Here is a 12,820-nt window from a genome sequence, read left to right on the forward strand (position 1 = left end):
GTTGGCAGGGTTTGAAAGTTTCAACTGTAATCCACTACATGTTGCCGATTGGGCACATTAGAAAAAGGGATGAGCGAAATAATGCGTTCATCTGTGTCATCTCTTCGTTACTTTTAGTTTGCGGTCCCTTCCAAAAAAAAATCTTAAAAACAAACATAATGTAACTTGCAGCCCAGTTTAAGCAGGATTTGTTATAATTATTAATAACTGGGATTAGCTGATTTTTTTTTTTCCCTCGCATTGTGAATTCTCTGTGTATGCCAACAAAAGGATTGCTTTTTTATTGGAATTTAATTTCCCTATCTGCAATGCGTTGGCAGCTCTTTTTTTTTTTTTTCTCCTCGGCAATCGACAGCAGACTCCGTGCAGGAATTAACCGACCAATTTTCTGTAAAGCACAAACACACTCTTCTCATCAGCGAGATTCACACTTGACTGTTGCCATGGCTCTACGAATCTGCCAATGTCTATCCGTCAAGGCCACTGTGTTTGACAAAGATATTGTCTGGAACGATGATTCACTTTGCACTCAATAGCCAGGATGTGTGTGTGTGCCTGTGTGTGTGTGTGTGTGTGCGTGCGTGTCACTGCTTGTGTGTGCCGGAGTGCAGACTGTTCGAAATTTGTGTTTGTCCACCCCTCTCAAGAGAAACAAGCATATGAAAGTTCAACACAATGTCTCTCTCGATCGAGCCGGAGCTCCAATAAAAAGGATTAACTGAGGATTTGGCCTTCAAAGTTTTGCGATTCCGAGTTGTTCAACAGGGCTACCGCTCAATATAACTCGTCCAACGGCGCATACATCTGCGGCGAGCGTAACAGTGCAGCAGTATGCGAGCTCCCTACGAGCAAACAATTATGTTGGCATTTTGGAAGAACGGCCCCCGAAAAACAACAGGTGCCGCTCGCCGAAATCCACCAGAAATCAGGCAACTTTGCGGCGGACTCGTGACATTCTCTGTGTTTTTTTGGTTGTTTTTTTTTTAAAGCTGAACAGAATCTCACTGGCAGATCTGAAAAAATGTAGCGTTCCTCGTCTTTGTTGTAACGCAGGCGAATGTGGCTGTGCTTTGCCAGGAAGACGCCCACACACCCCATGTGTTCTTGTTCGCTTCTCTTTCGACATGAGACACGCGCGCACACACACACACACACACACACACACACACACACACACACACACACACACACAAACGCGGACACACGGAGCAAGGGGGGGAAAATGCTTCAACATACATAAAGATTTTGCACCGCCGAGATGAATCCGTCTCCACAGCGAGACGTGGCGGTGTTAAAGAATACAGTAAATTGTGAGAGCATCTGATGCGTCTGGTCTTCTATCAGAGCGAGCTGCTTCCTGATAATTCTCATTTATGGGAAAAAGATGACTTTATTATCATATTTGAGGACGGGTGCCATCACCCTTGTTCACTAGCCATCCCCCCGTTAGGAGCAGAGAGAGTGCAGGGGGAGAGGTGTGACATGAAAACCTATAATTTTACTAATCATTTATCTGAAGTTATATTGTGCAACCTCTGAGGCTGTACAATGTGCTCCTTTCAGCCTTTTTACAGGGTGAAAATATAGGTTCAAATGAATCATATATATAATCATCAAATCATTGAATGTAAAAATTACAGTTATAAGCCATGGCTCTGAAATATCAGCAGCCCAACTCTGTGTACAGCGCTGTGTATCTGTGAATCCACGGTGCTGTCCGCAGTATCCGACTGATTTGTATTTGTGTCTTTTCCTGTCGGACCCATCTCCCATCTTTAATACTCTATACAGTGTAATAATTCTATACCAAATTGTACCATCAGTCTCTTGATCCAAACAGAAAGGAGCGACATGTGGTCGCAGGAGAGCGAGAGGACCACAGAGACGCACCGCTGCCGCTAGCATTCCTGTAACCTCACCGTAATATTTCCCTTATTTTTCAGTGGCCGTCCCCGAAGAGTTTTATTTATATCGGACAACGCCACACCTCACAAATCGCACCGTCAGCTTCGCTTCAACCCCAAGTGCTTATGGGAGTATCGATGAACACCTGAAACCCCCCCGCCCCGAGTTCTGACCCTGACATTAGGAGGGTGAGCCTCAGGCCGCATCTGTAACTCTCCAAAACTGACAAGTTCCCCTCATTCACTCATCACTCGACTACTTCTGTCAATTTTTACGCGCGTACAGCGCAACTGCTATGTCGATACTGTAAATGCCTTCGGGGCGTGTTTGAAAAGTGTGCGCCATTGTCTCCATTTGTCAAGATTATGACACCTCGCTCCTGTAGCTGATGGCAGACGTTCACCACACCTTCGAGTGTGACCCTTTTTACAGCAATAAACACTTTTGCCTTAATATGTGTTTGGATATGTCGTACAAACTAGTTAATTCAAGCACATCCTTAAATATATGCTAATTTTTAAGTCCCTACTTTTATTATGGATTTCTACTACGAATTTTTTACATTTCAGCAGTTTAATGTTAAAACAAACATTATTTCTTTCTGATGAAGCGCCTCTATTCACCCTCTGTCTAAGTGCTCCGTTTTTGTGCCTGTCACTTTAAGACACTTAACCCCGAAAAAGGCCAGTCTCCTCTGATTGGTCAGCTCTCACAGACCTGAGCAGGCACCGCCCACTATTTTTTCCTCATTAGCTCTGCTGGTGTTTTTGCAGCGGTCGATGACTGTATAACGGAAGTCCAGAGGGCTTGTTTAATGGCACAATTCCTGAATATTGGCTAGGTGCATTTCTCTGTGGATTGAGGCTTTTAGTTATTGCACATTGTTGATATAGTAACCAGACCGGCTTTATGATTAAAATAAATAAATAAATACTTTCCGGCTAGCAGCGCTCCACAGAAAATTAACAGTGTACCTAGAATGGCTGAAAGGGAGGAATGGCGCACATAGAAGATGTTATGAGCCGTAATAAGTGGCTAAACAGACCTTGGTTGAAAGAGTATCACACTTTAATGGACTGGAGCCTTCCCATCTTAAATCCATGAATGTCAGGTCATGATCAAAAACACCCATGTGGCGCTGACACAAAACTCTCCACTCGCTCCGCATAAGAGCTTGGTTTTCATCAACAATCATTCATGTGCGTGTTGGAGTGTTTTCAGAGCAGTTCAGACGCTTTGCTAAGTGCCTCAGTCCTCTAACTATCACCGCTGCCAATCTAAATTGTTTGCCGCTTTTCAATTAGCCCGACTCATTTGTGCACTTCAGTATTTTTTATTTTTTTTACTTTTCATTTTGGGCACTTAAATCCAATTAAAAGCTGTGTTTTCCTGCATGTTCCTCAGCACACGTGTTCGCTCGCCGGGGCTTGTTCGCCCGAGGTGGATGGCAAATTCCAATATATTTGTGCAAAGTCGAAACATGTTCCACTCCAATTTTGGTTGACAACTGTGTAATATATTTAGCTGTGGTTTATGAAATGTATGATGCTCCATGGGACAGTAAAATAAAATTAAAAAAAATACCACTTCCTGTGCTTTGGGAGATTTACTCTTGTCTTCAGATATGATTTAATCTTAGGGAATACATGAGACATACTTCACAATCACGCCATATAACAGTAGCTGATGCTGCTATATAGGGGAACATATTTTAAGGGATAATATATTTGTTTAATATATATATTTTCCGTCAAAGTCCCCAACTAACAGTGCATCCAGCCGATTTATGCCTTAGGAAAATGCTTTTCGAAATACCGCTCCATTGTGATTTCACTCTCGACGATACAGAATTCATTATAAAGGAGTCTCTCTCCGTTCAGATGCATTGTTGGGAAACAGAGGCACGGCCTTGAGAAAAGATGACACAAATCAAAACTGTGAGACAGACAAGTATCAGTAGTTTTTGTGTTTGTAGGCTAAAGAAAAAAAATCCATCATGGAGGGATGGTGATTCAATGGGAGATAGAGCGGAGGTGTTCTTGCGGTTTAAAAACTGCTGCCGAAAAAAAGGAAAATTAATTGATTATTAGAGTCAAAGGTTTTGTACATGTGCATGTTGCAGACAGATTCTTCTTCTTTGGGGAACGTTATGTATTCTGTGTCTATACAAGAAGACTCTATACATAAGCACAGTGCTACTATGAGCTCAATGCTAATGTTGGAATGGCAACCTGCTCCCAGTGACACCGCTAACATCCTGTTATCATCCATTCTAAGCTTGATGAACGTTTTGCTCAGCTGTAAGCCCAACCCAATCGGTAAATATTTGCATTTCTGCAAACCACTCATGTGTTGAATCTTTATGCTTCTTTATGTTACAACTTAAAAGCGTTATTAATGATATTTAGCCACTAAATTTGTCAGTCCGTCTCCCCCTTCCGTTGCGTTCATGTGACAACCTCGCTGTTGCACGTTTCCTTGCGTTAACTTTGTTAATGCTGGCTAGCTTATGTTAATGTTGCTAATGCTAACCGGCCAACATTAGAAAGATAGCTTTGTTGAAGCTGGAACCAACTGTTAGGATTCTTACCCAATGATAAACAAAGCAAAACAATAATTTTGGACCTAACAAAAGATTTTCAAGTCTGTTTTAAATGAAAAAAGATACTTTTATTCTGCACTTTTCTACACGCTTGGTTGTTGTATCATTTCTAGGGCTGTCAAAGTTAACGCTTTATTGTTGTTAAAAGTATTAAGAACATGAAAAAAAAAATACATTAAGGTACATTTAGAACAGAAAAAAATGTGCCAAAAAAATTGCGATTAATTGGCGAGTTAACTATGGACAAAATGCGATTAATCACGATTTAAAAAATTAATCGTTTGACAGCCCTCATCATTTCTATAAAATATTTGTCTCCCTAAAATGTTATCAAAAGACCTTTAATGTTTCTTTAGGTCAACTTTTATGTTGTGGTTAGGGTGAGGAAAAGATCTTTTTTTTGGCTAACCTGGTTTGATGCCACAACATGGTACTTGACCTGATGTCCCATTAAAAATATCTGATTTTGTTGAAACTTACGCGACTGGAAAATGTTACAATATTCAGTGGTTTCACACTCACAAATGTTGAAATATTGTTTCCAACAGTGGTTTCTTGTGTAAACTACCCAGGTGTTTCACACTTACCAATGTTGTAATGCCGTCTCCAATAGTGCAATCTTGTTAAAACTACTCAGTGGTTTCAGGCACAAATGTTGAAAAAGCTGTCTCTAACAGTGGTCTCTTGTGGTGGTTTCACACTCAAAAATGTTAAACCGCCCTCTCCAACAGCGGTCTCTTTTCAAAAACATCCGGTGGTTTCATGCTCACGGATGTTGAAATGCTGGCTCCGATAGTAAGTTCTTGGCCACGAATGTGGAGTGGTCAAACAGTGGTCCCACGCTCGTCAGATGCTTTGCCCAGCTGTCCACCTTCTGACATGAAATTGAATATTGTAGAAAAATGCTGATATGAAACTTATGCCGCATCCAAATTTGAACGTTATCTGTGGTTCACCGCGACACAATGGAGAAACCATGTGTTAAAGCTACAGTTCTAGTTCTGGTTATTTGATGATAAAGTGATGCTACGATGCTAACCTTTGTCCGTTAGCATCGGGAAATGATGCTTCTCCTATGCTACAGTCAAAATAAAAATAGAGAACATTTAAGACCATGTTTTGTAGGGAATATGTGTCCAGCTCCATCTCTCTTGTGTGCATCTACACTCAAGCTATGGCATCAGCTTCATCCTCAGATCTTTAAGTCTGTGAATCATCCTGAATCTTACACCCAATGTGAAAAACAACAGCTTCAGCCTGCTTTGTTTTAAGAGACAACACTAGCATGTCAAATCTGTGATCTGTCATCGATTTCAACAGTTCAATCTGAAAACACAGGTGTCGGATGAAGCGATCTGACAGCTTTTGGGCGTACATTAGACATATTCCTCTGCAGAGAACAACCGCGGTTTTGATTGATTTTATTTATTTACCCGAGAGCACATGTTTGAGACTGCTTCCTCCGAGGTCAGTGATCATTTATTCGGCATGACTCATTTGCCTAAAGCGCAAATTCCTTGAAAGTATGAACTCATGTTAAAATAAATGCTGCTGCTCTCGCACATCGCACACCCCCACAACCCTGCTGTCGGTTTGCCTACACACACACACAGACACACACACATCCCCACACACAGACACACACACACACACATCCCCACACGCAGACATACACGCACCGGGCGTGCATGCACGTGGAAACGCACGCGCTCCCCCTGAACACGCGCGAGCTCACACACACCTACACACCTACACGCGAACACACACATGCGGACTTGTGTGTGGAAGTTGTTCATGCATGTCTAGTAGAGTTGAGCTATGTGGAGAGGATCTTTGATCTCAGCCAGGCAGCCAACCAGCTTCTCTACTATTTGCATTTAGTCTCCTGGGTCTGTTGGCTTCTTGGCCCCTCACCAGCTTCAGATGCAGGTTACAGAGGTAGCCAGAGGGAGATTCCCACACATTCCTGTTTGTGAGAGTGTGTGTGTGTGTGTTTAAGGTGTGTGTTTGTGTGATTTTTTTGTGCATGCACGAGCCTGTGTTGTTGCAGGCTAAGAATATAACTGTGTGGGTGTGTTTGTGTGTGTGTGTGTGTGTGTGTGTGTGTGCGTGTGTGTGTGTGTGTGCGAAAGAGAGAGAGAGAGAGAATGAAGAAGAGGCCAAGTGAGAGTACCTGGGCCCAGCACCACATCAAAGTGTGGCAGGCCTGACAGGGAGAAAGAGCGAGCGAGCGAGAGAGAGTAAGAGCGAGAGAGGGGGGAAAACAAGCTCGGGATACGCCGAGCGAGAGAATAAGACAGGAACAGAGGGAGAGGGAGCGGACGAATAGTGTGAGAGGAGAGGAACACAGAGAGGGAGAGAAAGCGAGCGAGCGAGGCCTCTCCAGGAGGTCACTGAGTTTTCTGGATCTCCGCTCCTTTTGTCCCACAGCACATTCCATAGCAACAATCTGACCAGTCAGCCAGGGAGCCACAAAAATGAAAAGAAATATAGTGAGGGGGGGAAAGGGAAAAAAAAAAAAAAAAAAAAACGCACTCACAGCCCACCTCAGAGTGGTACAGAGAGGAGTTCCTCTGCAGCGACGGATCGGTTTTAGCCTCTGCTGCAACAAAGGCCACAAAACAAATTATTCAAATTTCATTAGGCTTGCGTCAGTGGCATTTAGATTCCCGTTTCTTTGAGTGATTTGTAACTCCTTGAAAAGATTCTTCCCACCTGGTATATACTGTTCACTGCTAGTGAAAGTCATAGAGTTCCTGCGATAGCAAATCCGATGCAAAAACCCGAGAAAAACAACCGAATGGCGCACGTCACGGGACGGAGCATGTGTACAATATATGATGAGTTACATCACCGACTGATATCGCCTCTGCGCCGGCTTTGATTGACACTGATTAGATGGATTTATTACTTTTGTGGTTATTGAGAGCTCCGTCGCGCGCTCTGATTTCAATCTCTAACAAGCTCTTAGCGATGCAACTGTAAACCACTAATGCATTTTAATCGTAGTTCAGCTTCGACTAATATCGTTTTGAATATTATATGACTGGCGTGATTGCCGCGTATTAAAGTCGCAGGCACCTTGTCGCGTGGACGCATCCGACGCTGAAGGGATTGCACGAAAAGACTCAGGCGGCACTGTCACCTTTGTTTTTACCATGTGATCCCCTTAAAGGTCCAGATTGTAAAAAAAAAAAAAAAAGAAAAAGTAGATTTTTGAGCAGCATCAATAATGTGCTATCTTACAGACTGGACCTTTAAACTCAGAGATTGGCACCATGGTACCTTATGGATGCCAATGTTTGGTGTGTCCGACATCGCAGTTCAGCATCATCATTGCGAGCATATTAGCACGATGTTAGCACCAGCTGAATCAAGAAACAAAAAGACTTTATCGGACAGAAAGCTGGTTGTTAGGTTTTGGAGAGACACAAAGTGTTTTGGTGAGAAACACTGAATGTATGCGCACGTGCTGTTTATTAGAAAACTCCAAATCACTTATTTAATACCAACGCCAGTACCAGAGATGATACTTCGGTATATTTAGACTGAAGAGACAGGTGAGCCGTTCCCGGTGCAGATTTGGAAATACTCTGCTTCCTGCGTTTCATCACCGGAAGCTCGGCTCACTAATTGTGGAAGGAAATGAGTCCGAGTGAAATTGTGTAACAGGGTTGTGTCTCTCGTGTGCCAAGCGAGATGCAGAGTAAATCTGATTTGTTGTTTGGTGAAGTGGCCCTTTAAACTGGTATTTTCAGCTATGCAAATCAGCGCTGCCTAAACACAGGGATTCTAGAAATTACCTATTGCTCACTGATTTCAGCGCTCTTAATGCATTTCCCTGCGCACCAAAGTCAGGGAGTTCGCTCTTGTTCCCATCGGTAATTTGAAATGTAATTACCCATCATTTTAGAGTGCTTCAGGAGCCTGACACCTACATCTCCCTCTCTGCCTCTCTTTCTTTCTTCCCTCCCTCTCTCTCGCTCTCTCTCTGCCTGTTTTTGTATGCTAGTGGAGGATTGTATATTTTCCACCCCCACACATTTTTTGAGCACTACCCCTACCATTACCTATGTAAATGACTCGGGCTCAGACAGGCGGTTTACAGAGCCACCTCTCCTACACCGCGACTAAATGAGTGCTTTTACATGCGCGCAGGATACCAGATCATATCTCTGCCGAGGTTATGTTTGGGAAAATCTGTTATTGCGCATCTTCACGTCTGCATACCTATATGTATATATATATATAAGAATGTCCATGTGTGCGTGAATAAGCATGTAACAGACGTGTAGTATCTCCACTTGGTTAAACAGAAATGAACAGGAAATGGGGTTGCGGTGCAGTTCGGCGTGCTAGCACATAGCAGCATGTAGCGGCCGTCATTCTGAAGTCATTAATGAGCTCTTTTTTTTTGCCATTTTAAACTAAACTCAGACTCGTAACGTAAGATTATAAAGTGTTTCCCTAGACAGTCATGCTAGGAAATACATTTGGTTGCACGCTTTCAAAAATAAGATGAAAAAATAATATATAAAATCATATAATCATTCACTAATGGTTCTAATAGACCTATGTATGCCGTTAAAGGGACGCTAAGAAAATTTTACACATAAAGTTCGGTTTATCTGTCGCGACGAAAACCACTGAGCCCATCAGTGTCATCAGTCAGCTGAAAGATATGGCCAACATTTTAGTTTGAAACATTCCAAAAAATGTCCACTGGAGTTAGCATGCTAACCGGCTAGCCCTTGCCGGTGGTGTCTCGTAATACCACGCTGTACCTCAAGAGGGGGATATCCTGACAGCCCTCGTGGTTTCAGCTGGGCGATGGGTGCAAGCAGCGGTAGGTAAACAAACAAAAAAAAACACTAGATGTCAAGACAGGAAGTACTCTTACGCATATTTACCTCACTAAATCGCACAAAATGTAACCTTACAGTTTAGATGAGCTTCGTAGCCTGGTTAACTCATCAACATGGGCAGACCCCCCGTCAGCTAATAAGGCCACACATGGCCAACGAGAGCTCCAGCAGACAGTTTAGCGAGGAGCAGTTGGCTGTTATGCTGCCCCCTGTAGTCCTGGAGCTGCGTTCGAATTCAAAATTACACCTTTAAACTTCAGGGCTGCATTTGTCCTCAGTGTTTGACAGCGCTGCAGTCTCTCGCTTTCCAAAAAGCCATGAAGGTCTGTTGTCATAATTTGGAAATCTTGATTTGATTACTGTTGCGGCCTCCATTGTGATAATCTAAAACTACGGTTCAAAAGGGGGGCTGGGGGATGCAACGTAAAAAGGACACCACTCCTCACAAGGGTGCTGCTGAATGTGTGTGTGATCTCCATGCTCACCTTTCCCTGCACTCTCTGCCCTTTTATCACCTCCCCCCGCTCAGCCAGAGCACCGATTACGCTCAGGTGTGCTCAGGTAGAGGGGGAGGAGGGTGCCATGAGAAACACCCACAGAGAGAGACACACACAGCAGAGGGAAACGGAACAATTACAAAGAAAGTTTAGCAACTAAAACGCATGAGTAAACTACTTGTTATCATGAATAAAGCCACCAAATTGGTTCAAAAGTGGTACTTGTTTGAATGTCAACGTCAAAGAAAATGGATCGCTATGAAACGGGACGTTGGTTGCGGTTTGCATTCGCCCTCAAACCCCCTACTGGTTACATCATGGAATATCAAAAGATGGCTCTACATTATTAACAACACCCGTCTCCAAGAAACCTGCAAATCTGCCCATGGATTTATTAAGAAACCTTCTCGACTGTCAAACTTTCTCGGAGGGTACACAAGTTTTGTGAAGCTCAAGGTTGCGCCTTTCACCCGCTTTCTCCAGCCCGCCCGCCTTTTCAACCGCGCCACGTTTCATAATGCATCGGCCCCAGCCTGCCTCGCAAAACAGCACTAAAACTTACAAGCTCGGCGTTGGAGAGGAGATATATTAGTTTGGGAGACATCCACCGAGTATTTCGGAGTCGGCCGGTTTATTAATGAAGCAGGTCGAGCCCTGAAGGCAGAGCAGATAGAGCTGAGGCCGATGTTATTACGAGTGTCATGCGGTATCCTCGCTGCAGAAAAACGCCAGACAATTACATCTCTCTTCCTTTCACTTCCAGGTCTAACATCGCCTCTCAAAGTGCCTGACTGTGATCTGTATCATGGCAGAAGATGATACGCCAGCTTTTTTTTTTTTTTTTTTTTTTACTTGTGAGGAGGACTGTGGTTTAGTCATTTTCTGATTCCCCACCTACGGGAGAAGTGCAGAAAGAAATGCACAATTTCATTCAGTCTCCGTGCAGTCATTTGGTCAATTTCTTTTTGCTTTTCTCGGAGACGGTTACAGAGAAAAAGACTGAAAGCAAAATGGAGATGGTACCGGGGCAAGAGCGAAATCTGTGTGATTCATCGTGATGATTTCGGCGAGGCTCTTAGCACCCAGATGTATCCAGATGTGGCTCGGTGATAAAGTGAACCTCTGGAAAGTGCATTCGATCTTAGTTCCTCTCCCGTCTGTGCACTGAAATGCGAGTGTGAACGTCTCATTCTTCCGTTTGTCCCGCTCATCAGACCGACACCTGGCGACACACCATCACTGTTTTTTTTTTTTGGTTTTTTTTTTTCATCCCTGAGCTCCAGCAGTTGGAAATTGTTTTTCAGCTTGAAAAGCCACCCACGCACCGACAACTACCCGCGGACTACAGGCTGTTCAGAATGTCCTTGCTTTTATTCACTTGTTTACATTCACCCGCCTTGTGCGCAAAGAGGAACGGAAAGAAAACGCGCCCGAGTGCGTGCTGTCAGTCAACCCCACCTGCCACCTCTTCCCTTTGTGCGTCTCGCGGTCGAACGTACCTATTAGCGTTATAAGACAGATGTGCCCTAATTAAGCAAAAAATTGAAATCAGCGTTGTCTCCGACGGTGACGTTCATCAGCTGTGCCATTGAATTAGAGTTAATCAGGTGCTTCTGATTCTGATAAATGGAGCGAACCCCTGATAACCCCGCACCACATGCCATAGATTTCGGTTTCCAGAGCCTCTGTTGCTATGCAGAGAACAGGAAGCAGCAGTCCTGATCATCCCGTGTGTGAGAGTTGAACTAATAGATGGCCCGAGAATGTTAAAGAGACGAACGGAAACCATCGCAGAGTCAAATATTTTCATCGCCTTTACAACTTTTGGTTTTGAGCTCTGTGTGTGTGTGTGTGTGTGTGTGTGTGTGTGTGTGTGTGTGCACTCCAGTCACGTGACATAGAGTCAAACTCAGGTCATGAGTTGAACGGCTGACTACTCAGTTTGATGACTCAACTTTGGCTTCAGAGATGGATCAGATATTCAGGACAGACATTCATTTTTATTCTTTTTTTTTATGCATATAGAATGAAGACAGTCGTGTGTTGGCATTAAATATATTCAGGGAAGCAAAAGCTTTGTTTTTGCTCTGCATGTATGGGCTATGTTTACGTGACCCAGCACCAGCACCACCAACGCATCCGAAGGCGTTGATGATGTTCATATGACATTACATTACATGTCATCATCTAGCGACACCTGCGGGGACTGGTGGTAATGCTAAGAAATCTCAAAAGTGCCGTCAATAACCAGGTCTTCTAACGCGGACACTTACCTGACCCCCCCCCCCCCCCCCAACCCAAAGCTTCAGTATTTGACGACCGGGGAGTAAGACTATCTTTCTCCAGAACCGCTAATTCACCTTTAAGAAATCCCAGATTCACAATAAAAACAACCCATTCATTGCTTATCTAAAATAGCAAGTCATTCATGCTTCTTGACGTGTTGAAACTATACTTCATATACATACTGGTGCAAAAACATTGCTCTTTGTTTGAATTGGAATGAATTTGAAAGGCAGACCCCACCACTGACAGGGCTAAACTTACCTTATAGAGCGGTAACTTATGAATTTAACTGAAGTTATTGTCTGTAGAGGAGAAACTACCAGCCTAAATTGTATACAAATATAATAATATTTTTTTTTTTTTCTAACTATCGTTACTTTAAAGTTGAGTAAAGGTTGTGCAAAAACAATGCTGAATTGAGAGATCCTGCCAAGCTCCGCCCCCCCCTTTAGTTACTGTTGCTAGGTCGGATAAGCTAGTATGTGTGAGCAGTGGCGTGCGCAGACTTTTTGAAGGGCAGGGGCGAAAAGAAGGGCACTTTAGCGCGCGTTTTGGCTCCCAAGAGGACGCTTTAGTGCGCGTTTTGGCTCCTAAGAGAGCGCTTTAGTGTGCGCTTTGGCTCCCAAGAGGGCACTTTAGCGCACGTTTTGGCTCCCAAGAGGGCA

The sequence above is a fragment of the Sparus aurata genome, chromosome 24, assembly GCF_900880675.1.
Source record: "Sparus aurata chromosome 24, fSpaAur1.1, whole genome shotgun sequence".
Classification (NCBI taxonomy): domain Eukaryota; kingdom Metazoa; phylum Chordata; class Actinopteri; order Spariformes; family Sparidae; genus Sparus; species Sparus aurata.